General features: G+C 39.9%; 1 long non-coding RNA gene across 1 annotated transcript; it reads left to right on the top strand.

The window, feature by feature from the left end:
• The first annotated feature begins 3,528 nt into the window (after nt 1-3,528).
• LOC146510396 (uncharacterized) lies at nt 3,529-5,009 on the top strand. The gene is made up of 2 exons (XR_014876533.1): nt 3,529-3,901; nt 4,409-5,009. It is a non-coding gene; the product is annotated as an uncharacterized LOC146510396 (long non-coding RNA).
• The last annotated feature ends 21,490 nt before the right edge of the window (nt 5,010-26,499 follow it).

The raw sequence follows: 26,499 nt of genomic DNA, 5'->3' as shown, positions 1-26,499 counted from the left end.
CTAACAAATCAGCTGCAAATGACAAGACTGATTTGATTTTTCATTTTGGCATTGGAGAGGAGCACATTTTCAGGCTGAAAATGGAAATGGGCACATTAATTCATTAGCATGAAATATAACTTTAGGTGGAATTCAGAGTTGTTATCATTGCTCTGGGGAGAGGCAGCGATGTGCGGGCCCTGCCGCTTAGATGAAAACCTCTGCCAAGGTTGTGCAAATTGAGTAAAAGCGCACCCTGACTGACACACAGGATAGATGGCTGCTGAGGTTGGCAGTTTGCCACTGAAGTCATACCCTACAGTCCTCTATCCACTGCTTTTAAATATAGAAGACCGTATGTCCAGAGCAAATGGAAAACGAGAGGACTAGTGCCAGGAACAGTAATGAGACGTGCGACAAACAGGCCTGAGATTTAATTCTGACATTTGATTATCCAAATGCCTTTTTATTGTATTTTGTTTTATTTATTTTGTTTGTTGTGATCCTTGAAATGCATTCATTGTGTCACTGATTACGACGACTTCTCGGGTGTCTGTCATCCGAGACGCAATGTCTGTTTAATATGTTATGAAACTGAAAGCTCAAGAGTCTACAGCCAAGCTAGCAGCTCTGTGAAGCTCAATGTGATCAAAAGGCATTGCTAGTATACTGACATTTAGCAAATATGCTTTTTTCTATGTTTATGTTCTGTTTTTTTTCTATATTTGGCATATTAAATGTATAATTAGTGCTAAATGGACCACTTCTGAGGCTGATAGCAGGTAATAAGAGACCTGGGACACAGATTTGCTGTAAAAGGACTAAAACCCTTGTGATTAACATTGTGTGGCTGTAGTAATTGTTCTAAGTGGGCGGACTTAGTTAATAAGGAGCCGAGGATACACCATTTACACTGGGTCTGAGAAGGAGACTTTTAGGACCACATCACAGACAAGAGACTGACAACAGGACAGATGAGGGGAGGGCAAAGACACAAGTTTTGCACTATTATTACCAAATTATCATAAATATGGCTAAATATAGAAATATATATGTTTGCATAAGGAAAAATGTTCAGGTTCTGCATCTCAGCCTATTTCTCAAAGGGAATGATACATCGTATGATAACAAACAGGGTTTTTTTTTTTTTAGTTTTTCACACTTATTTCAGATATGAAATTTTATTTAAGCTTGCTCATCTTTTTTTTGATACACATCAGACTTTCTTTTTAAAATAATAATATAATCTATCAACACAATGTCTGCAATTATAACCATTTCCAACCAAAATTGTTTTAATGTGTTGGTTTACCAAGTATTGGAGTTGTTTTGGATTGCCAGTGTTATTAATTCAAATATTTTTTGTGTTTCTTTACGTAGTATTTTTATTTTTTCATGCATTTTGTCTCCTTTAATGTATTTAGTCCTGCTGATCCTAATACCTTTAAAATTGAGTTCTCCCTCTGTGCTTGATCCTCTTGCATGAATCCTCCTGTGTTTAGTTCATTCTTGTGTCTTTGTTTTCACTTATCTCCCTTCCTGCTTATTTTTTAGTTTTGTTTCCCTTAGCTTGTCTTCTATGACTTAGTTCACCTGTTTTTCATTCTACTCATGTTTGTCTTCACTTCCCTGATTGCCCTTCTCATTATAGTGGCTCGTACTGTATACTTTCCAGTGTTCCCCTAACATTACCTTTGAACTACTGCCAGCAGTCTCATAATACATTGTTCAGTTTAGGTCCTTGTCTCCGCAACGGATTTGATGGAGATGAGAATGTAAAGAAAAGAAAAAGCCTCTTCAGTGATATTCTGGGACTCATTAGCATGTTTCTGTGATTGCCAAGAAAAGCTTCCCATGCTGCTGATTCTGCTAGCTTCTGTTTCGTTTTGAACTCATCATTAAGCTTCGGTTCATGAATTTTGGGACCACCAAAAACACCTTTTAAAATTTTGGCTTCACTTTTGAGACCAGACTGTGACGTCGGACCCCAACACACACACACACACACACACACACACACACACACACACACACACACACACACACTGTGGGTATAGTGACACACACTTATTTTATCATACCCGTGGTTTCGGCTTAAACGCACGGGACACAGACACTCCCGCTCAGTAGTCACTCTGCTCCCTTCCTCGACTGTCACTGAAACATAAGAAGAGTCACAATCAGTCACTCGTTCCAAACACCTGTTCAGCCCCGCCTCCGCGCCGGTGGTGGTATGACAAAATATATGTGTGTCAATGAGAGAGGCAAGTGTAACACTGAAGATGCAAGGAGCATAAATGGTAAATGGCCTGTATTTGTATAGCGCTTTTTACTAGTCCCCCCTAGGGACCCCAAAGCGCTTTACACACCCAGTCATCCACCCATTCACACACTGGTGGAGGCAAGCTACAGTTGTAGCCACAGCTGCCCTGGGGCAGACTGACAGAAGCGAGGCTGCCATATCGCGCCATCGGCCCTTCTGGCCAACACCAGCAGGCGGTAGGTGAAGTGTCTTGCCCAAGGACACAACGACCGAGACTGTCCGAGCCGGGGCTCGAACCGGCAACCTTCCGATTACAAGGCGAACTCCCAACTCTTGAGCCACGATCGCCCCACGTAGATAGTGAAGGTGCATGAAGTCAAAATACCTGGGGTTAAACATCCAAAGAAACACAGTGCAGAAGAGAGGACAAGAAGAGGGTACAGGCAGGGTGGATGGGTGGAGATGAGTGTCAGGGGTGATTTGTGGTGATGACCTGCTATCATGCATGGTTTGGAAATGGTGGTACCCGACTAAAAGACAACAGGCCGAGCTGGAAGTTGCAGAATCGAAGTTGCTAAGATTTTCATTGGTGGTGACCAGGATGGAGGAGATTAGAGATTAGTGTATCTGATGACAGCTTGGGCTGAACAGTTTAGATGATAAAGTTAGAGAGGAGTTAGAAGAAGCTTTTTAAGCTAAGTTAGAAGATTGCAGAAAAGATTCATGGATGTAGTGTAGGAGCACATGCAGAGGGCTGGTGTGACATATGAGTACATTTGGTGAAATGAGCTTAAAAAAGAGATCTGACGGACTCTAAAAGGCAAAAAATTTTAAAAAGACTTTCAGGCGGATGCAGCACTCTTGAAATTACTAAGATATTAGGGCATTATTATGCATAACTCAATTTATGGACATCTATGGTCTGACCTTTTTGCAGTTGTGGATTTGATGGGTTTTTACCCACATCTGGTAAGAATTTGATGTCAATGGCACTTTTAGAAATATATTTACTTAGAAAATTGGTGACATGTTCAATTCTTGTTTTACCCAGTGTAAGTCCTACACTATGACAACCGACTGAAACCAACAAAATGACCATTACGTGGTCTATGTTGTGGACACATCTTCCTGTAAGTGGCACAAAAACATTTTTTGATAAGTGCGATAATCGTACTGTTAAAGTATGGAAAAAATAATCCATAAAAAGACAAAAATGAATTTAATTTAATTTTAGTTTTATATTGTGAATCATCTCTATAGATATTTCAGATTTAGGTATTTGTTGTAAGATCCTGTAAGGTCCTGCTCTCCCAAAGTAGGTAAGGCCAGGATTAAGGTTAGGGTTAGCACACATGACGTCGGCAGGTTAAATACTCAGCTTGACTTTAATAACATTTTATATTGACCAAGAGCACTGTGATTGTTTAATAACAAAATTAGTCCAAGTCCTTAACTTCCCTAAAAAGTGTTCAGACTGTAGTTGATACATTAGTTTCTATTGTTGCTAGGCAACTGGTTTGTTTACATCTGATTGCAGATTGCGCATTTTTTGATGTTGGGTGACTTCTGCTCTTCTGTTAAACACAACTAACTCTTTGCAGGGCATCTTTGGGGGAAAATCAGCTGTCATGGAAGCAACTTGTGGCCAAGGCGCTCCAGGTAAGCTGTAACTTTGCTGTAGCACAGTGTTTGTTGTATTCTGTGTAGATGACACACTGTTAAGCCTCTCTGTGAAGATCACCAACACAGAGCTTTCAACATGTTAGTACTGGTGAACACTCATGAAGTCATTCTCACATTTGATTTATTGATTGCAGCACTTTGAATTTGTACAGATAAAAATAAAGACTAATTTTCACCCCGTATTCTTAAACATTTTTACTGAAAAAACACACAAACAGCCAAACTGGAGTATCTGTACACATACACGTGTGTGTTTGTTTTAGCTGGGTTTCAGCCAACTGACTTAAGTCTTGTTTAGAAGAAATTCTTGAAAAACTTAACCTTTACAATCAGCCTTTGTTGCTGGATTTTAGTATGAAATAAAAATATGAACCTGGTGATGCTTTTTTTAAAAATAACAACAAAAAAACAAAAGTAAACCAAACTTTCTATCATTTACCTGAGGAGATATATTGATCATATTTCTGTGCTATTGCTCCACAGCTTCATTGAAAAAATATGTGCTATGTCAAATGCCGACAGCTTGGGCTGACCTGCCTTCATATCGCGGACCTCCGGCACCTGGCAGTATTGGGGTCTATACAAAGAGGACTGGAAGGGAAACCCTGCGTTATAGGGGCTACATTTATCCATCTGCTTCAGCAGAAATGCCCTTGACAGCATTTCAGCACCCATTCACATGTGGGTGTAAGAGGAAAGTGACCAAGTACAAAAAGCTGCTGAAGGAGTTCAAGGATAAAGACACTGAAGCCGAAGAAGTGACAAAGTTGATCTCAGAGAGTCGAAAGAACAGAGAAATGCTTGGCCATGCGACTACGTCGTCTGAATTAAAACACTCGATCCAAGAAGACAACGCAGCCACCAGTGGAAGAGAAATCGAATCAGAACCTACAGGTTCATTAATTCAGCATGTGGAGTCTGACAACATTGATCCACTTCAAGAAATTCTCGATGAAAGCGAGCTCGCATCTCTTGACTTGTTTGATGAATTTAAAATAAGCTACAATGACTGGCCATTTTAGCATGCCGTAGGAGCCGGAGTGTCTTTGGACTTTCAAATAAAATATTTGAAATCTTGCATAAATATTTGAAATTTTTTTTTTTTTTTAAGTTTTATCTATCTTGGGTGAGCGCTACACACACACAGTTACTTTATTTAACTTTAAAGTTTATCTAACCTTATTTTACATGTAGCCATCACTTTGATGGCTACACGTAATAAAAATAAAATAAAAATAAAATGTTTGGTAAAATAAGAGAAATAATACACACACAGGGATAATAGTTTTCGATACATAACACTAAAAACTCTACCAGCCCCACTGAGGCTGTGAAAATTATGAGACAGGCCTACTTTTCTTCATTTAAAAATTCACAGAAACTAACTGAAATGCTTGCTTATTTAGGACTTTCAATATCACACACATTATAGTGGATCACCTGCCCGCTTCTCAGCCTCTCTCCTTAGCCGTCACACCAACTCCAATGGAGAGAAACTTGGGGTTAGGGTCGCTGAAGGATACTTTGTGGTTTGATCCCATTCTCAATGCGAAAGCTTCCAGTTAATGGATGGCCTACTCTACCTCCTGAGCTACAGCCACATCGTATGTAGTAATGCACTTTGCAATTTGATGAATCTAGTAATGCAGTTTGACCAGTACACCAACATTCCTGCAAAATCCAGCATAGTTATGGGGGTGTACTAATAACAGGTCTTGGGTTCGAATACATCATCTGTCTGGGGGCCTTTCTGTGTGGAGTTTGCCAGGTCTACATCAATAATTAGTGAACAGGTATGCTCAATGACACAAACAGAGCCATGATGACAGTGTGTGGAGTAGCCCCTTTCATGATAATATAAGGCAAACAAGTTTGACCCACATCAAAATTTTGTTTGTAAGGATGCAGAAGAGATTTGAGATTTGCTGGACGACATCTAAAGTAAACGATGTCAGTGTGTTCTGTCTTTCTCCCCTCATCCCCAGGTGATAGCGGCAGATGGTCGCCCCTCCCTGAGCCTGGTTCTGCCAAAGTTTCTTCCTGTTAAAAGAGAGTTTTCTCTTCCCACTCTTGCAAATGCTTGCTCACAGTGGGCCATTTGATGGTTGGGGTTTTTGTCTGTGTTACTGTGGGGTCTTTGTTGGTATTTGGCACTATCCATCCATCCATCCATCCATTCGCTTCCGCTTATCCTTTTCAGGGTCGCGGGGGGTGCTGGAGCCTATCCCAGCTGTCATAGGGCGAGAGGCGGGGTACACCCTGGACAGGTCGCCAGTCTGTCGCAGGGCCAACACACAGGGACAGACAACCATTCGCACTCACATTCACTCGCACATTCACACCTAATGACAATTTGGATTTTCCAATTTACCTATCCCCACAAGCTGCATGTCTTTGGACGGTGGGAGGAAGCCGGAGTACCCGGAGAGAAGTGGCACTATATAAGAAAAATTAAAATGATGATAAGAGGAAATATGACTAAGTCAAACTTAGCACTACTGCTGAAGAAAATTTATGCTAATCATGAAACAAGAATACACAAATTAGTTAAAAAAGTCGAGTGTTTCTTTGCCATTAAAGGATTGTTTCTCTATCAGTTTCCTGTGTTTGTGTCCTCCTTCCAGTGGATTCGTATATTTTCTTCGAATAATGTTTACTTGACACAAAATTCGAAGGCATGCCTGGATACCATTTGGCATCCCTGATGTAGAATTTGAGAAGGAAGAAGGATGTGTGGACTAATCTGTTTCTGCTGAATCAGTTTAGATCCTTTATTTTAACTATTTACTTAAGATTTTTGTTCTGTTGCTGTTGCACCTTAGCGCTAGATAAACGTTCCCCTGAGAGGATTTGCTCTTTAGTACCATCTTCTGGCATGACTTGGGATAACATGTTTGCAAATCTGTCTCTGTTCCATGATGTCATCAAAAAGAGTCTGTCATTGTTTGGGGAAAAGCATCTCCTGCTCTGTGCTGTAATTGCCATTGTTTGACTTAAGATGGTCTTTGAAGGCATTGTCGTTTTGTAATTCTGGTTTCTTTCTGGTAATGAACAAACAAGTATTTGAGCCAAACTAGCCAAGATATTTTGCACTGGTATTGTGTATTTTTTCTCTTTTTGTTCATTGTCAAAGGGAGCTTGCAAAGAAAAGCATCTGGACTTCTTTAAGTTGCTTGAAGATGTTTCACCTCTCATCCGAGAAGCTTCTTCAGTTCTAAGGTCTAATGGCGGAGAGTCTCAGATTTAGTCCCAGATTCCCAGAGTCAACACTGGACTTTTTTTTTTGTTGTTGTTGTTTCATGATCAGCATTAATTTTTGTTCATTGCTTCTAAAGGCATTTCATGTTATTTTCTCAGCAGCCTACGTAAAGACCGTGAAGTTGACCCCTCTTGTCTGCGTGGTCATTTTAAAGAGGAGTTCAGATTGAATGTCGATTCTAGCAAGACGCTGAAGGTGGACGACGTTATAATTTTTTATATTAAAAAGGCACTCGTTGTTTTAGACATTTCCCCAGTGAGAGCTTCAATGTTATTTTTATTTATTTTTCATTTGATGGAGGGAGTCTTGCGGTCTCTGGCTGCCATGGTCACTGTGTTGCTTCTTCAAGCCGGATCAGGCAGTGAAAAATGTGTCTGTTCCCGTTCCAAGGTGAAGGATAATAACTTACTAAGTGGAAAACTGGATTAGAGGCGTTCACATTTGCTTAGTCATGCCGCCCTCCCTGAACACGTGCACGCACACACACACAATCAAATGTGCTGTACACACAAACAATTATCTTGTGCTCCTTACAAAGTCAGCCCCATGATCCCGCTCCAAACAGACAGACACACTTTTTTCCAACCACTACACGCACACACACTGAATCAATCTGCCTGCAGTCCGCATGATTTATTCCACTCTAATTGCCTAACTCCAGTATTAATAAGTTTCCTTACTTGTGCTACAGCCTTTGAAGAGTAATTGTATAATTCCTTGTCAATTTTTTTTTCTGCAAAGATTTTTTTTTTAAAATAAATTACTTTATAATCCAACAGAAAAACACAAATGTCATTTGACAAGAAGAGATTAGGCCTCTGACTCTTGACATGTTTTCCCGGCTGTCAAGAATCTGACAATAAATACATTTAAATCTATGCAAGCCAGCACTGTTATGTAAAGTCTTGGCAGTCGATTGGTATGAGTGGCTGCGTACTGTTTCGATGCCCTGCAGAGTTCTGCTAATGAGGTGCATTGACATCAGAGTGCAGAATTACCACTTGCGCATTTATTTGGTGCTTGTTTACCCCATAACAAACAAATCCTGTTCATCCACTCCCTGCTCCTAAAACTGAATTTTAAAAAGGTTTTAAACTTTAGTACAGATCTACAAGATTCCATTTGACAAGCCTGAATTATGGTGACAAAAATCATACACAAGATGTTTTTCCATTTGATGAAATGTATATTTAAAACAAACAGAAGATGACTGAATCTTGGGTTGAAATCTAAGAAGTTTGTTCATCTTTGTGCGAATATTTGATGGAGAAAGTGAGTGAAGTGCAAAAACATTAAGTATTTATCAAAGAAGGCTTATTTAACTCTTTTAATGGAGTTAAACAAAGGCTTGCTTGAAGATTTCTCTCGATGTAGTAGTCATATTTATTGAAACAATGGGACATCCTGAAACAACATTACACTATCCTGGGTCTGACTATTTTTTTTAACTAAATTGAGTTTGTTGTTTTGTGTTTAAGTTTTGTTTATTGATCTTCATGTTATCTTGAGTATTTCTGAGTCTTTAGTTTGTGTTACTTAATTTGTCCCATCAGTATTTTCTGTCTTACCCTCTTGTGTGAGCTCGCCTATGTTGAGGTCATCCGTGTGTCTGCCTTTCCCCATTTCTTTTGAGTCTTGTTACCCTGATGTGTTCACTTCTCCCAAATGCCCTCATTTGTATGAATAGTGCTATCTTCTTTTCAGTGTCTGATAACCTGTGAATCATGAAACATGTGAATGTTTCTGATTTCAAATAAATGAAAAGCATAGGGAGATTCAGCTTGCTAAGATGGGACAAAAACTGGGACCCATGTGAAAAATCAGTTATTCACACAAACACTAGAGGTGTAGCATAATGATGGTGTTAGCCTGCAATCAAAGTGAAAACCAAAGTGGCAAAAAACTGCAGTTTCTTTAGGAGCCACTTGCAGCAACCCCATAAAGAAACTAAAGAAAATCAACAATTTAACACAGAAATAGTTTCTTAATAGGTCAATCTGCTAGGACTTATTTACTATTTCCAGATATTAAACTGGACTCATCCATTGTGTCTGTGTTGGAGTCTCTTCAAGCATTTAGAAAACAATAACTCACAAATATTACATCCTGCTGTGTGATGCAGACATTTTCGGTGAGTGAAATTTGTATTGTTTTGTCAGTCTGTTAAGCTGCGTACAAACGGGAAGCAACTCGCTCGTCCCACATGACTTTGAATCCAGGTTCTGGTTGCCTTGGTAACCTTCAATTAATGGTGAAAAAAACAAACAAACAAACACACAAGGCAAGAAACGTTCCCCACAGAAACCCCCCCGAGATTACAAATACATAATAAAAATAGACAAAAAATGAAAAACATGGTGTAACACGTCAGTGTAGATATAAACAGGATAAGCACAGTGCATTTCTATGAGAGGAACAAAGTTTCTTTCTCCTTAACTCACGATTGCCTGTGCTAACGAGACAAACAAGGTTTATAATATATTCAATGATAAGCTGCTCCAGAGAAGTAGTTCTACTATACCTCAGTTTTTCTGACTGCAGCATGGACGTCATTTCTGTTATCTAGATGTTAAAAGATGGAAGTTTGTCTGATTTCCTTGTTTTGGGGCCATTAAAGAAACAAAAGCAGTTGCCTTTGCTTGCACTTTACAAACAGTGACCTCTAAGGGGGGAAACCCAAAGATGCAGACATATGGAGATAGTATGCATTATTTTTTTTTAAAACAGGACTTTTGCATCAATGCAGATTTTTATAACATATAAATAAAGCTCATCTGTTTGTTTATATTATGTTCATATTCATCCCAACCGTTGTGAAATGTGCTCATACACAGTGGACACTACTGTTCAGATTTATTATCTTTTAATGGTGACTTTGAGATTGAGCTGGAAGTGGTCTTCCAATGAGACCTCTATCTTACATCATTATACCCTCTTCATAGTATATTTAGTGCTGTGAGACTAAAAGCCGGCACAATTTCATCCTGTTGTATTTCTCTGCCAAAGACTTCTCTGTGTTGTCAGCTTGAAAGTAATATCTTAGCAATTTGAAATAAACCACATAATACAGACTGTAGCACATACACAGCAAACACTGAGAGGGTGTGCGATCATAAGTCATTTGCAACAACTTTTGCAATTTCTTTGGCAGCTCCCATGAGCTCCTCAAGTTCTGCTTCAAATGTTTTTGGGATCCAGGCCAAATGCTGAATTATAAACATTTGTGCTGAAGACGCTTTTGACCACACGCAGCTTGCTCTGGTGAAGTACAAAACTTCAGGAGGACAGGAAAGCAATAAGAAAAGCACATTTGTCACGACTGGTAATATAACCTATATTCTATAAGAGAATGCACGTATGCAAACATTTCCCCATAAGTTATCTTTATGAAAAAAGACTTTGTGCTTCATAAGTTAAAGGATAAAGGGTCCTCCAGAGTAGCTAAAACATTAAAACCACAAGCCTAATATTTTATAGGTTCTCGTTTTGTTGGTAGAAAATTTTCTGACAGGAAGTCTTTGGCCATCCTGTGGTATCCCACTGGCAGCAGAGCCTTCTTGTGCACAGATCGGGCTTTTCCTGTGCCACCTCTGAACACTGAATCAGATTTGGATCTGGGAAGCTTGAATGAGAGGTCGTCATACTGGGTTCCTGTTGTGTACCTGAAGCCTTCTGTTACACTGGGTCACTATTATTTTACTGGAGGCTGTTGCCATGGGCAACAGTCAATGTCCTTCAAGTCACCTGTCAAGGTAAGGCATATAGGGAAGAGGATACAATCCAAAGGCATTAAGGTTACACTAAAATTTTTACCACTAGATGTCAGTAAATTGCAGATTGCAGTCAACCAAGGTCTGTTTTCTTATCCCACCCAATTACAATGCATAAACCCAGCTATGGTAGCTTCTATAGGGCAATCATGTTTTAGTTTGCCTAGAAAGATCAAAAATATGTAATTTAGACTGTATGTGTTTCTATTACTATGTGTGCTAAAAAAAAAACATTTTTGTACACACTATATTTTATTTGAATATTGTCAAAAATTATCAGAACATCAGAAAATAAGACACACGTACACCAAACAACTCAGTTTACAGTCATTTAGATGTTTTGTGGTATCTTGTTTTTAACCTTGAGTCACTTAAAAATTTCATATTTTCTTCAGTAGATTCAGTAAATTTTTCCATATGAGTGAAAGGCTGTTAGTCCACTGTTTACCTCAGCTGTCAATGCTGGGTGAGAATCGTCCGCCTCTATTTTATTCTGGAGGAGGCTATAAAACTTTGTAAAAGAAGTCCGAAACACGTCGATGAGTCAGTGAATTTCACTTGTGTGTGATGTCACTGATACTGAGGTGAGCTGTTGAGGATATCCTGAATGTTCCTGTTGGTAAGTCCTGCTCTTTTTGCCTCTGTTAGCTGCTGTTAGCTGCTGTTAGCTGTGTTAGCTGCTGTTAGCCGGGGTTAGTAAAACTGTTTTTTAAGTAGATGCAGCTGTGTTCAACATTTAGTGAATAAAGTCTCATACGCTGTGAGAATGTAGTCAAAGTGTTCATCAGAGGTAGTGTGTGAGATGTAATATTTTTTTTGTTTTTATTTTAGGACATTCAAACCTAACATTAGCTGGCATAATGTTAACTTATAACCAACTGTTGTTGATTAGCCAACTCTTTGTCAGCTATCCAAGGGCAGGAGGATCGCATATCTAATCTGCTGATGAGTAATTGTGATAATATCTGAAATAAAAAAAGCAATTTTTTTGTGTGTTAGACCCCAAATTTCAGTTCAGCTTGAGGTGAGGAGGAATAGACATTTATTAAGCATTTCCCTTCCTGGGTGAAGGCGACCTCTTTTCAGATTATAAAACATATTTAAATGTTCCTCTATGGCAATGCAAATTCTCAGCACTTCTCCTCTGGTCTCTGTAGTATCTAGATGAAATTTATCGTCTGACCATCGTCATAATGGCCACAAACCAAATTTCCCAATTGAAAAAAGAGTTGTTAAATATTATATTATTGCTTGAGCTTTAATCACTTCCAGCTTTATGCAATAGAATTTATTCTTTTGTACTTTACACAGCATTTGATTACACTTCTTTTGTTTGCATTTCAACAACACAATATGTGAGGAGTTGCATTTTTATTCCTACTCAAAGCTTGTTTTTTTGTGTTGTTGTTGTCTATACTTTAGTTCCCCAGGCCATGAAGAAGGTTGCATTCTCACCCAGAGCTCTCTTCCTGGATTTCTCTTCTCTCCCATTTCTCACTGGAGAGGGGCTGAAATCAGACGGTGTTCCACTTCTCCTCGTTTGCCCGTGGCTGTGCAGCGCCTCCTCCAGATTATTCCTCACCAGCGCTGGCATATTACAGCCTGTCTGTGTGTGTGTTGTCATGCTATGCTGCATACATGAAAAAAGCTTCAGAAAACCCCCCAAAGTGTTCATGTTCAAAAGGGCCACCCACATCAAAACAGCGTCTGTCTCACTGACTGAGTGCAGCTCTTTCCACCGGCCCGTGTTTGGTCAAGACAGACCCCCCCCCGCTGACATGCGAGCCCAATCTACGAGGGGCTTGTCATCCTCGACAGCTCTGCTCGGAGAAGTGCCGCTGGAGGATATAAGCATGGCGTCTCTGTGCCCCTCCACTCGTTTTTATCAGTGTGATAGGTTTCAGCTCTCGATGAGTCATTCACTACTGAATGGCCTGGTGATTTTTCATGTTAGCTTTTTTACTGCCTTGGTTGGCAATTCCAGCTTGTGGTGAGCTGTACAAGCGATATGAGAAGAGCCTTTTGACTGTGATGCATTGTGGATGTTGTGACGCATGCACACCTTTGTGAAACTGTTTGGCACATTTGCAATCTGTAACTGTCACCATGATCTCTCATTGCTGCAGGTCTCTGCTCTGTTTTGTTGAGTGTGTGTGGTGATCAATACATAATACTAACTTCTGCCACCACTGTTTGTGTAGTTAATAGCACATGGATATTGTGGACTGACATATGACCAACCGACTTTGCATTTTTCTTATAGGACATGTTCTAAATATAAACAATCAACTTTCTTTCTCAACAGCCTTTCAATGGTTATCTCCACACTTTTGTGAGCCTTAGGGGTGGAACAAAGTGATTTGCTGCCTTTAGGTTGTTTAAAATATTTAGATTCCTACCTCAAGATTAATTTTGATTTGGGAGTAGTTGTCACACACCAGAAAATCAAAATAAATATCATGGAAAGATTTAGCATGAGCCCACCTTTCCCCGGAGAGCTGTGTGTGTGTTTGTACATAATACATGTAGTGGGATTTTTGTTTGGCAGCCTGTCAAGACGATGAGCAAAGAACATTGGATTTGTGCAATTTAGTGGTTGTTCAGTAGCTACAGTCCTTAGAAAACCTTCCAGTGGAGGAGAATTCATATCTGGAATTGCTGAAATTCTTTTTTTGATGTTAACCATTTGAGCTTAACTTACACTACAGTGCTGAACTCCCATATAAAGGAAACACTGCACTGATTTGGAGCTGAAAAACTACTTTTCCTGAAACACACGCGTGAAAAAGAGGAAAAACTTCAGAAGCCGATTAGTCTATAAACAGGTTCTCACTGCTATGAAAACGAGATACTGGCTATTGCATTAGCATAATGAACAACCTAGATTTGATTACAGGAGGTACTGTTCTTGTCCTAATCAATATTCTAAAGCAACACTACATAGTCCTACCAAACAAACCCATCACAGTTATTGAGTCTCTGTTGGTGCTTCGTTTAGTTACATTTCTGAGAAAGTGCACGTGAGCCTAAATTCGTACTAATAAGTCATTAATTATTACAGAGCGAATATGATGTTACTGAAACTTCCTGCAGAAGTCTCAATAATTGTTTTTCTCACAGACACAGATTGGGATAAAAGTCATAGATCACAACATACTGTTTGACTGTTTGACACTTTGATGTCTTCAGATGCCAAAATTTAAGAATGGCACACGTGTGATGGTGTGGGGTGTTGGGGTCAGTGTGGAGGGGATAAACTTCATTTTATGTCATTTAGCTGATTTTACAGTCAGGTTAATAGTTAATAGTTTAAGTGAAATTGCTCAAAAAGGCATGAGGAACTCGTCCACTGACTATGATTAAGCATATATTAGATATACTTTGACTAAACTTCCCTAACATGTAATTTTGGTTTGCCCGGCTTCCTGGTGAGTGATCATCTTTCACTCTTTTGTGATGAAGAAAATGAGGACAAGGAGAGTACTGCTATCCTCTGTATATTAATGCTAATTCTTTTAATAAACTATGCATCACAGAATTGAAATTCCAAGGCAAATAAACACAAGTTGTGAACGGTTCTGATTAAAGTTGAAAACCAACTCAAAGACACTTTAAAGTGATCACCACATTGCTTCTACCATAGAAATATGAACAGGTAGAAACGGAGGCTTGACTGCTCATCACTGCTTTGTTACCTGCTGAAGTTCAGGCTCCGACTGCTGGGCTCGGGTCGGCATACATTCAGCTTTATCGTCACTCTGGGCTCTTGCCTAGCTTTGTGTTAGCATGCTGTCTGTACAAATGGTTGTAAAGCGACAACGTTCTTTTAGCAGTATAATGCAGTTGTTTCTGTCCTGGACCACTGTGCATTTTACCATCACGCTCTTGTCCTTTGTTGCAATAAAAACAACGTACATCTTTCCACTGTAGACCGTTCTACCATTTTCCTTCTTGTGCAAACAAACTGAAAGCAAGTCTATTTCCTGGCATGCAGATAACTGAAGACAAGTAATGACATAATTACACTGCATTAAGCATTTATGCCTTCACCATTTTGCAGTTTTAAAGCTGGACATAAAAACTTCTTAATCACAAGGTAAGCATGACCTAAAGCGTACTAATCCCCACATTTTAGTCCTGAACATAGATGAAGGGTTCATAGATTAACTTCTTTTTAACTGTAAGCACCCTCATGGCACTGGAATAAATAACACATTAAATGATGTCGTTCTGTAGTAATTACCATGAACGTTACTATCCCAAAACGGGCACGTAAACCGTTAATGCCTCGGTTTGCCTCCTACTTCAACATGTAAGAATTCAGACAGTTACACATGGCTGTATTATGTTTCTCTGATTTTCATAGTGAGTGGATATTTAATACAGTGGAAAAGCCTCTTTCCTCTTGGGAGTTGTCACTCTCTTCTGTACCTTTTTTTTATTAAACTGTAGAAATGGTAGTAGGGGCTTTGTCTGTGTTCTCGGTCTCGGACTGAATATGCAGGTATTAGTCTAAAAAAAAGGTCAAATGTAAAGTGGTTAATAGGATGAACTTCGGCAAGTACATGGGGTCGAGGGTGGGGTGAAGGTCTGAGGCAAAGTGGAAAGTGGGCAAATAAAAGAGAACTCATGAGACCAGTTGAATATATTCGAGTATGTAACCCATCCATTAACATTTTTTTGACCACTCTTGTCACTGCGGAGCTGCATTTTCATTTGTACGGCAGTGCTAATGAAGGGCTGGCAGTGCAAAAGGCAATCGGCTGAAATGTGTAATTTTTATGAAAAAAGAATTATTCTAATAAGCATTATGGATAAATCACCACTCTGAGGCTGCATGTGCAACTAACTCCTTGTTATCGCCTCTCTGTTAATTAAGACTGGTGAACTAAAGAGCCGGGGAACTGGATTTCTCTCCGAATTAAACATGAAAGTGAACTGGGCGGGGGTGAAGCTTTTTCTTTAACACTTCACGGTTCTTTAAGAGGAAACTCATCTGCTCTGTACAGGGGTGCACGAAGGGGGGTAGTGTACCTACACTGTAGGGTCTTCAAACACCTGGATGCAAGATTGTTTTTGTTTTTGTCTTCAACCTTAAATTACTGTTGCCTGAATTAATACGTTCACAGCATCATGTTGTTGAGTTTGTTCTTTGGTTCCTTATTTTGACCTTTTCTCAGCGTTTCCTGTGCTTCTCCATTTGTCGCCCCTGTTTGTCTGTGTTAGTTTCTTTGTGGTCACCTTCTGTTATGTTTAGGTAGTGACTTTCGATACTTTTGTGGCTCTTCCTCCGTCCTCCTGCCCGTGACCCATAAATTCGTTTCTGTGTGATGACTGAGGATACACAAGTGTATCCTTTGCACAGGTATTTTTACCTGCAAACAGCTCGAACATCATAACCATGGTGGGAGGAGGACTTATTGTTGTTTTCAGCTATTTTAAATCAAACTTTCTGCCCTTCACTGTTCTGTGTGTGATTGAAAGCTGGCGCAACGCTTTTTTTCCACTGAGTCATCCTGTGAATTTAATTAAGTGTCCACAGCGATAAAACATGCCACGCACACTGTTACACGTGAAGTAAAATACAGCTCTATCTGGCTATAACGAAACCATTTATGATGAAGCCGTGTCAAATCTTATATTTACAATCACCGGCCCCTTTATTAGGTACACCTCCAGAGCTCACTTAAATCTTTGAGGCATAAATTCAATAAGCTGCTGGAAAAATCCCTCAGAGATTTTGGTCCATATTGATACAATATCATCACACAACTGCTGGATATTGGCTGCACATCCATGATGTGGATGCTTCATTCTGCCACATCCCAAAGGTGTTCTATTGGATTGAGATCTGGTGACTGTGGAGAAAATTTGAGTGCAGTGAACTCGTTGTTATGTTAAAGAAACCAGTTTCTGGTGATTTGAGTTTTGTGACATGGTTATCCTGCTGGAAGCAGCCATAAGGGATGGACGTGGTCAGCAACAACACTCAGGCAGCCTGTGGGGTTTAAATGATGCTCTGTTGATACTTTGAGGCCCATAGTGAGCCAAGAAAACATCCCCCACACCATTACACCACCAGCAGCCTGAAACGCTGATATAAGGCAGGATGGATCCATGCTTTCATGTTGTTTACTCCAAATTCTGACCTCACCATCAGAATGCTGGAACACTTTGAGACCAGGCAATATGTTTCAAGTCTTCTGTTGTCAGTTTTGGTAAACTGTTGCATCAGTTTTCTGTTCATAGCTGTGGCAAATTGTATGGCTTTCTACCCATCAGCTTTGAGGTTAGATAAGGCTGTGTGTTCAGAGATGCTCATCTGCATACCCTGGTTGTAATTAGTGATTATTTGAGTCACGGTTGCCTTCCTGTTACCTCAAAACAGTCTGGCCATTTTCATCTAATCTCTGGCACCCACAAGGCATTTTCTCCAGAGAACTGCTGCTCATTGGATATTGTCTTTTTCAGTCCCACACAACCCTAGAGGTGGTTGCTTGGGCAACAACCATCCAACAACCACACCATATACAAAGCCACTTAAATCACAGTTCTTCCCCATTCTCTTTAACTTCAGCAGGTCTTCTTCACCTTGCCTAAATGCCTTGAAGTGATGCTGTGCAACTGGCTAATTCAGTAATTGAGTTAACAGTTGAACAGGTGCAGGAAAATGACACAGCAAACTGGCACCCTTTAATAGGCTGTTTCAAGTCAAACAAATGGAAAGCAAACAGACCATCTGACAAAAGAGGAGGACACGCACAAACAGTGGCCATTGGTGATGAGACACAGGTAGAAACAATACAACACAGGTGAGAGCAGACTATCACAAAGGGGGAAGAAAACACAAAGTATCCAAAGAACAGGAAGGGATTCACTCATTGCCCATCACTTCTTGTTATTGGCTGTTCTTTCGTCCAGCAGATGGAGACTGACTTCCTGTGGTCACCTGTGCGTAGGTGAGACTGTAGAATCCTGAATCAAAGAAGCAAAACAAAACCAACAGAAAACAAGAACATGATAAAGAAATACTTAAATGCATGCATGAGGCCTCCTCCTACTTTGGTTTATATTCCAGCTGAGGGTATAATTCACGTGTCTTTGGTAAACATTCCCATAAAGGATCCACCTGTGCATCGTTGATTGTAGCTCTCTCTATAAAGCCAGCCTCCTCTCTCCCTCCTTCTGTCCTCCAAATGCATTTTAGGAAATCCTTCAGATGAGTTGGTACAAATTAGTAAAATGAGGAAAAGCTGATGTTTTTTCACCCTACTATTTACCCTCCGGTTCTCCTCCCGTTTTGTTTGTTCCAGCCTTCTGTTCTTTGTGCTTTCCTGGAGATTTAAATTTGCAGTTGGGTCCTCATTATGATAACTCATAACAATCAGATGCTTCCCAGTACCTAGTGCAGTGCTGGCTCCTCTAAGGAGCAGTCATTTACAGATATTATTCTCAAAGGAAACTCTTTGTTTTCTGCATAATCATTATACATTATTAAATAATTTTAGAACCGCTGGTATGAAGCTGGGCTGAGATCTCTGGTGCCGTGTCCAGAAATTAGGTTTAACAAACTCTGAGCTGGACTGAAAAACAAGAAGGCGGAGCATGTTTACTCTGCAAAATCTTATTTTTGTCATACTGATCATGTGTTTCCGCCAACAGAAATTATATTTTAGAAGGAAGACACACACCTAGCTGAAGAAAGTGGAGTTTGACTTCTGTCATTTTTTTTCATTTAGGTTTAAGAAATGCTGATGGTTTGCCTTACATTTCCTCAGTCTCAGAGGTGCCGATTGTGTGCTGAATGGGGGAAGGCGTTAATTAATGGATCTCTGAGATTTTGAGTCACAATGTCAAAGGGTAAATAAAGAGCAGAGCTGCCATTTTAATCCACCATAGAAATACTGTGTGACAATGAACATTCATCTTTGCATGAGTAAAAGACTCTGAGTTGGGGGAAAGACTTACTTAATTACATTATAGCCCACTCATTCATCATTTAGCAGACTTGAATTTCCTTAATGGGTCATTTAAATGTTGGAATCTGACTGGACAGAATATTTCCCATCATACATTTGGATACATTTATTCAATTCGACAAGGACAAAATAGCAGCCTGAAGATGAAAATGTAGATCAAACAGATGAGAGCGAAGTCTACCTCATAGTTAGGTTATATTTTTAATCATCAGTGTCACATTTAAAAATCTTCTACTGCTGCATGATTTAATGTCATTATTTTAAACATAGTAACACATAGTAAACAAGCTTAAGAGCGAACTCAGAGCAGGCTCTCCAAAGCTCATTTCCTGAAACTTTTCATAATCAGATTGTGTGCTTAGAGAAGAGGGCTAAAATGTGCCTTTAAATTCTGCACCGCCTTAGGCAGTGAAGCAGCAAAACAAAGAGTTGGAAGCAAACAGTAAACCTTGAATAGCGCCTGATGTATCCACGAGTGTCCTTCAATCAGTCCTCACACCTGGAGGACCGTACAATGAATGGAAACATTTAGCAGTGATGGCCCTTGAGACGGCTCTCATCCTTTGTTTGTATCAACTCTTGGTACCTCATATCAGAGGCCTTGGTGGTGTTTGGCTTGGCTACGTTTATGAGCCTGACATTTGGCAGCTCTGGACACGATCACAAACTCAAGGCTGACAGATGGCAAGGCAGTCTGAAAGAAGAGCCAACAGCTGGCAAGACTTTACAGTTACTGCACAAAAAACCCCAAACAAACAAAAAAACTCATGGTACATACAATTATATATGTTTTAATTAGAGCCATATGTTTCATTTTAATTAGATTCCAAATAAAATCCTGATTATAGGAATATAAACAGTGAAAACAAATACCACCTTAACTATCATTACGCTTGCCAGGCTCACGCGGCTTACTCTGAGCACTTTCTTCCATCGCAAGCACAGCTAGAGCTTTTAGTGTAACTGGAAAGCATAAAGAAGAGCAGAAGTACTGTATATCTCTTTTCAGGGAAAACGAAGAAGCAACAAAGGGAGAGCTGAGAAGCCAGCAGAGATTTGACTAAAGATAGAAAACAGAACATTAGTGGTTAATCTTCCTAACAGACTCTTGCTGTGAGCTCCAGCCTCTCAGACAAAGCTCTGAATGAGTGCCTAAATATAACCGTTCCTGAGCATGTGGCCAAACTAAGCCACTTTCAACCTGAATCTGTTACAACACACTGTAACTGTAAGGACAGCTGTACGTTCAATAATGCATGTCTGATGATCTTATAGCAAAACTTATGTTTATTGGTGAATGAATAACAGACAACTATAGCAAGCTTAACCTCCTAAGACCTGAACTCTTCCACGGCATGCATTTTTAATTTATCTGTGATATTTGGGCTGATTAGGGTCCGATGAATGTAAAAACAAAGAATTACCAGATTTTTTTTTTTTTTTTTTTACCCATTTTTGCTTCTAAGAAAAATGAGAGCCACAAATGAGGATATTCGTTTAAAATTTTGATAGAATAGTAGCAGTATAATGTCTTTGTAAGTGGATATCAGGCCCTTGTAGAGCAAAATTGAGTATTTGGGTCTAAATAACCAAAAATGTGATGTCCAGATATGTGGACGCCAGGTCCTAGGAGGTTAAATAAAGCCTAAAAAATAAATGTTCTATCGTTTTATTTTCACTGCAGTTGTGTTCAATTGCTTCTTGTTTGTGGGTCTCTCTGCCTTCAGTTTGTGTTCAGTAACTGAAAAATATGCTCTATTTGGCTGCGACCAGGTGACTGACTTGGCCATTGGCTTTGTTCTGCTTTGGGTCATTATTCATTTTCACTGTGAAGCTCTGTTCATTCAGTTTTGCTGTCATGGTCCTGGGCCATGTTGGCCCAGTATTCTTAGTTTTCGTGTGTTTTGTATTTTGTTCTTTATTTATGCCGTGTTTCCTAGGTTCTGTTAAGATGTTCCTTATTTGATTACCCTCTGTGTATCTGTGAGCCCTCGTTTCCCCTCCTTGTGTTTTATTCCATGTTTTCCCCAGCCCGTTATGTCTGTGCTCTCCCCGTGCTCTCTCTCCTCCTGTCTGAACCTCTGTGTACTTCCTGTTTTACTTTGACAGTCTCCCGTCAGTGTTGCGTTTACTCCTGCCGTGTCTTGTTATGATTATCTGTGTCACCTGTGTTCCCCGTGTGCTCCCACTTCCCTCGTTAACCCTCTGTGTATTTATGTCTGCGTCTCCCTCAGTTCTGTGTCGCGTTCTCCCTCATTCGTGGCTGTGTGTTTCTCCGTGCAATATGTTATAGTTTCCAGTTTAGTTTGAATGGTTTTTCTGTCCAGCAATAAAGCTGTGTTTTGAGTTCAATCCTGCCTCCGTGAGCTTGCGTTTGGGTCCTCATCCTGCCTGCACACAGCCGCAACCATGACATTTGCTGAATTTGTCTGAATCTGAGCAGACATACATTCACTTCTATCAGCAGTCACAATATTAATAATCTTTTTTTTAAAAATAAAAATTATATTAATAATCACTAGTGACGCGGTTCTACAATAACGTTGCCTCCACCATGTTTGACAGATGATGTAGTATACTTCAGATAATGAGTTAGGGTTAGTGTACTTGTTCATACTTCTTTCTTCACATCATTTTGGTTCATCTTGGTTTAATCTGAATAGAGCTGTTCAGGCTCTAATCTGGACTTCCTGTTCTTGAATGTCACAAGGTTTGCACCTTGATGTAAACTCATTCTTGAAGATGTCTTAATTTCCTTAACTCAGCAAAGAATTCCACTTCAGTGCTTCTGTGGTCTTTCATGCAATTTGATGTTGCTGAATGTACCACATTGTTTGGCCATTCCAAGAGTTTTGGCAATCTGATAGGTTTATTTATTTTTAGCTTAACCTACACTGACAACTCTTTAAACCTCATATTGAAGGTTCCAGTGAAAATGATAGAGGAGGTTGAAAAACTTTCTCCAACATCACTAACCAGGCAAAAAGAATTAATGTCAGTACAAACTAGGCCACTATTGGATTTTCAAATGGATGAGCTCTTATTTAGTCACAAGCAGGCTCAAAGTTCAGACAAAACAGGAATTTCACACAGAACCACATTTCTATTAAATGCAACCAAAAAATATATTAAGCTAAATGCAAAAGAAATGTGGACTGGACAAACCCAAACAAACCACATCTGCCTGCTTTTAAGAGAGAGAGCATCAGCCATCAATCCCTATTTAAACGATTAGGTTACTGGTGAGTCTCAGAACCCACCCCTCACACCTTACCCACCACAAAGCCAGAAGGAGAACAGACAGCAGGGAGAGTGGACAGGATCACCACAGCCTAACTGTACAGAATTGTATATTATTTAGGGCGATTGTGGCTCAAGAGTTGGGAGTTCGCCTTGTAATTGGAAGGTTGCCGGTTCGAGCCCCGGCTTGGACAGTCTCGGTCGTTGTGTCCTTGGGCGAGACACTTCACCCGTTGCCTACTGGTGGTGGTCAGAGGGCCCGGTGGCGCCAGTGTCCGGCAGCCTCGCCTATGTCAGTGCGCCCCAGTGTCCGGCAGCCTCGCCTATGTCAGTGCGCCCCAGGGTGGCTGTGGCTACAATATAGCTGCACCAATGGGTGGATGACTGGATATGTAAAGCTCTTTAGGGACTAGAAAAGCGCTATATAAATACAGGCCATTTGAACTTTTAAAGATTTGATCTGATCCCATGACGGGAAAGCAGAAGAAAGGTAGTTATCATCAAAACAGAATGCTTCCTGTTTAGTAGGAATATACTGTAACTTGGTGAAGTGTTGATTTTTAACACTATTCACCTCAATCGAATATATTATTGCCAGAGTACATGCTCAACTAAATGGCCCCAAACCAACTGTGCCGAATAAAATATAAATTGTAGACAGCAGGAATAAATAGCAAACAGGAGAAATATATACAATCAATACAGAAATAAGAGAAAAGCACACATTAGAGAACAAGTTGCAAAGTGCTTGGAAGTAGTTTATTTATATTCAACCATTTATATTAAACAGAATTGGTAGGATTCATTTTGTGGAGACAATGCATGTCTGAGTGATCCATATTACAATGCTCCTAGTTTAATTTTATTTTTCAAAAAGCAGTTTAAAAATACTTTACCAGAAAACACCCAATCCTTCCTGCTTACTGTAGGTCCAACTTCGCCTGACAAGTCAGATAGCAAGAAAATAAGCGGCAACAGTGTTGAAAATCACCTGATGTGGTTGTGAAGGCATGAAGCTGACAGACTGGCTGATGAGTGACAGAAAAGATGACATCACCTGCCACTCTGCTGCCTGTTGATGGCGTTCAGTGATAACATGGACATGAGCAAAAGCTCTGTCCTTGCAACACTGCAGAAGACTTACACCAATCACGCTTTCCCTCTGCGTCATGTCCTGAAGGAACTTCAATCACGCTGCTGCTTAAAGGAGGCGAGAACAGAGTCTGCATGTGCTACTTAGACTACACAAAGACAAATACTGTCATACATAATGTATGCATGCTGCATGTGTGAGCATGAATATGAAGCAGCATTACTTTGTATTTTTATTCAAATGCTAATTTCGTTCATGCAGAGAGAGAGGTGATGAGAATTTATTTTTGCACTCTACCAAACATGTGAAGTTAAAAGCTTTTCCAGGTTTTCCTTGCAGAAAAGTGCTTTAGATTGTCATAACAAAAGCCCATCAATCCCCAGTTACCCCTGTACAGGAAGTCTGGGCCAGCTCTTCCTCTAAAGGGTCAGAGTTTCTTTCTGAAAAGTAGTACCCTAACTGGTAGAATCTAATTTAATCTGGTGGTCTATCAGCAATCTGAGTACTTGGTGAACTTTTGGTGGACTGGACAATAGGCCTGCAGGATCTGTAAATTTTATTGGCTAGATTAGAACAACCTCTTAGAAGCATTAAAAAGATCTTAAAAGCTGTTATTGAGTTTAAGTTCCACCTTAGACTCCTGCATTTGGGTCCTATCCCGCTTGCCTCACACAGTGTGTTACAACAGAATATATTTCTGAATCCTCTACTTGATCAACTATCCTGGAGCTAAATAGTCATTTATTTAGACAGTCCCAGATGTGACTGGCGAGGCTGAGGCCTTGGGGGCCTAAAGCTCTTTGACAGTGCACACCACCTGTCACAATCTTTACTAAGCCTGTACCATTTCTCAAGAGCAACTTTAAATACTTTTAGAAACAGCAACTAGTCCAGGACCTCACCCCAGGGCCCAGAAGGTAAGAGAGGCCCAGTCAAAATGACTAAAATCCCTTTCTCTGAATTATCCTGGCTTCCCACATTTACAGTGTTATTGAAAAATTGAAACTTTATAAAGGTTCCACTTTATGTTTAAGTTATGGTTCTCTCTTGTGACCCAAAGCTTAATTTTATTTATGCAGTATACATTTTCTTTATGTATTGACTTCCAGCAGCTAATATCAGTCATTTTTATACTCCACTATTAAAATGGGGACCTTTTGTGAAAAGTTTTTATGCCACAGGGGCATGCTGGGAAATGTATTACTTGCACTTCCTGACTTTGTTTCCTGTCATTTGTGCAAAATGCTCTTGAACCTGCTGATGTCAACTATGCAACAATTTGTTTTTTGGCAAATGTTTTGTAAGATAAGATAAGATAAAGATACGAATAAAGATCAAGCAGTAAAAAACTTTAAGAGAAAAAAGAGAATCGAATGGGATAAACAAAATAACATACTATACAAAATACAAAAAATACTATATACAATAGAATAAGTACTATAGAAATAGAATAAAATACTTTGTTACATAGGGAAAATTGCACTTGGTGCCACTGCACATCAGGGAGATAGGGCGGTAGTCTGTAGTTAGCCGGCCTGGTAGCATTTAAATTATGTCGAGCAAGCAAAGCAAAAAGGTGGTGCTGAAAAGAAGAAGGAGAGAAGAAAGCAGGCTGAGTATACTACTGATCACTTTGCTAAGTGCATGGCCTGAAATATACTTAAAATGGTCTCTGATGAGTGACTAGTTGGTATTTTTTGTAAAGGAGTTATGTTCAAATATGCATTTACACTGTAATGACTGTGTATTATAAAGTTAAAATAGTTTTCTAATTAGTTGAATTCAATTTAGTTTGAGTTAGTTTTGTGCTTTTTTGTATGGACGGCACATGTCAGAGGCAAGATTTAGGAAAATCTGTACGTGTATTTCAACAAAACAAAACAACTTTTTGAAAGCTCACACGCTTGTAAACATCCAGAGTCTCACTAAACAAGTCCAAACAATACACAGTCGAGTTGTAATACAAACTTACAGATAATAAAAATTATATTTCCTCTATATTCACTCTGTTCTCTGTTCACTCTATTCACTCACTCTCTCATTCATCTGGATATTGTTATTGCAGCATTTGATGTGTGGGATAGAAACTGGTTGTCAGTCTGTTTGTCCTTGCTTTAATTGCTCTGTACTGCCTGACGGTAACAGTTCAAACATACAACAGTGAGTGGCCAGACTGAGACGGATCCTTTATGATGTTATTTGCTTTTCAAGGCAGCGGGAACTATGTAGGTCCTCCAGAGTACAGGGGGAGCATCCAATAATTTTCTGGGCTGTGTTGATAATCCCCTGGAGCTCCTTTTTCTGTGCCACTGTGCAACACAAAGACCACACACAGATGCAATATGTTACAATGTTCTTTATGGAGCAGTGTACAAGGACCCCAATGGTCTCTCTGAGATGATGTTCTTCCTGAGGACCCTCAGGAAGTAAAGTCTCTGTGCTTTTTTAACCAACTCTGCTGTGTTTACACCCCAGGTCAGGTCCTCCTTGATGTAAACTCTCAGAGACCAGAAGTCTACGACCCTTTCCACACAATCCCCGCTGATATTTAAAGGACATTTTGTCTTCCTGAAGTTTCTAATCAGTTCTTTTGTCTCAGACGTGTTCAGCAGGTTTCTTGTCTCTGCACCACTGAAACTGCAGCTCCACCTCATCTCAGTCAGTGGGCTCATAGTGTGTGTGTGTGTGTGAGAGAGAGAGTGATGTGTGTGAGATGATGTTTTTGTTCCAGTACAATGTGTCAGTAAGGGCCCAAAAAACACAACTAACCCAGTTAAGCACATGCGTAACAACTCTGTGCTTAACGTCACATCCGGAATTATATAAAGTCACTATTAAGACCCTAAAGTGACTCTAGTGCTTTAAATGTTTGTAAATGATTGCTTAAGTTTATGCCCATCCACCCTGGACACGCCTGATCTCAGACACTAAGCAGGATTGGGCCTGGTTAACACATGAATGGGGGGGCGCTTGGTAAACACCAGTGCCGTGAGCTTTAGCTTTGCAGCAGGCTGGTAAACTCTTCAGGGTGTTCCCTGCTTCTCACCCTAATACTGCCCAGCTTACCCACAACCCACAAGTTAATCTTTGCAGTAAAAACAAGGAAGTCCTGAGTTTTATAAGCCTTGGAGTTGCTTTCAGGGGTTTGCATGCACGTTTCACCTGTTCAGCTGTAGAAGTTGGAAAAACCTTCAGATCCTACACAAAGATGTTAGTACACCAAGGGAAAAGGA

Source organism: Neolamprologus multifasciatus, chromosome 10 (genome assembly GCF_963576455.1).
Source record: "Neolamprologus multifasciatus chromosome 10, fNeoMul1.2, whole genome shotgun sequence".
NCBI classification, from domain to species: Eukaryota; Metazoa; Chordata; class Actinopteri; order Cichliformes; family Cichlidae; genus Neolamprologus; species Neolamprologus multifasciatus.
Note: the sequence above shows the minus strand (reverse complement) of the source record. Positions and strands in the feature narration are given on the sequence as shown.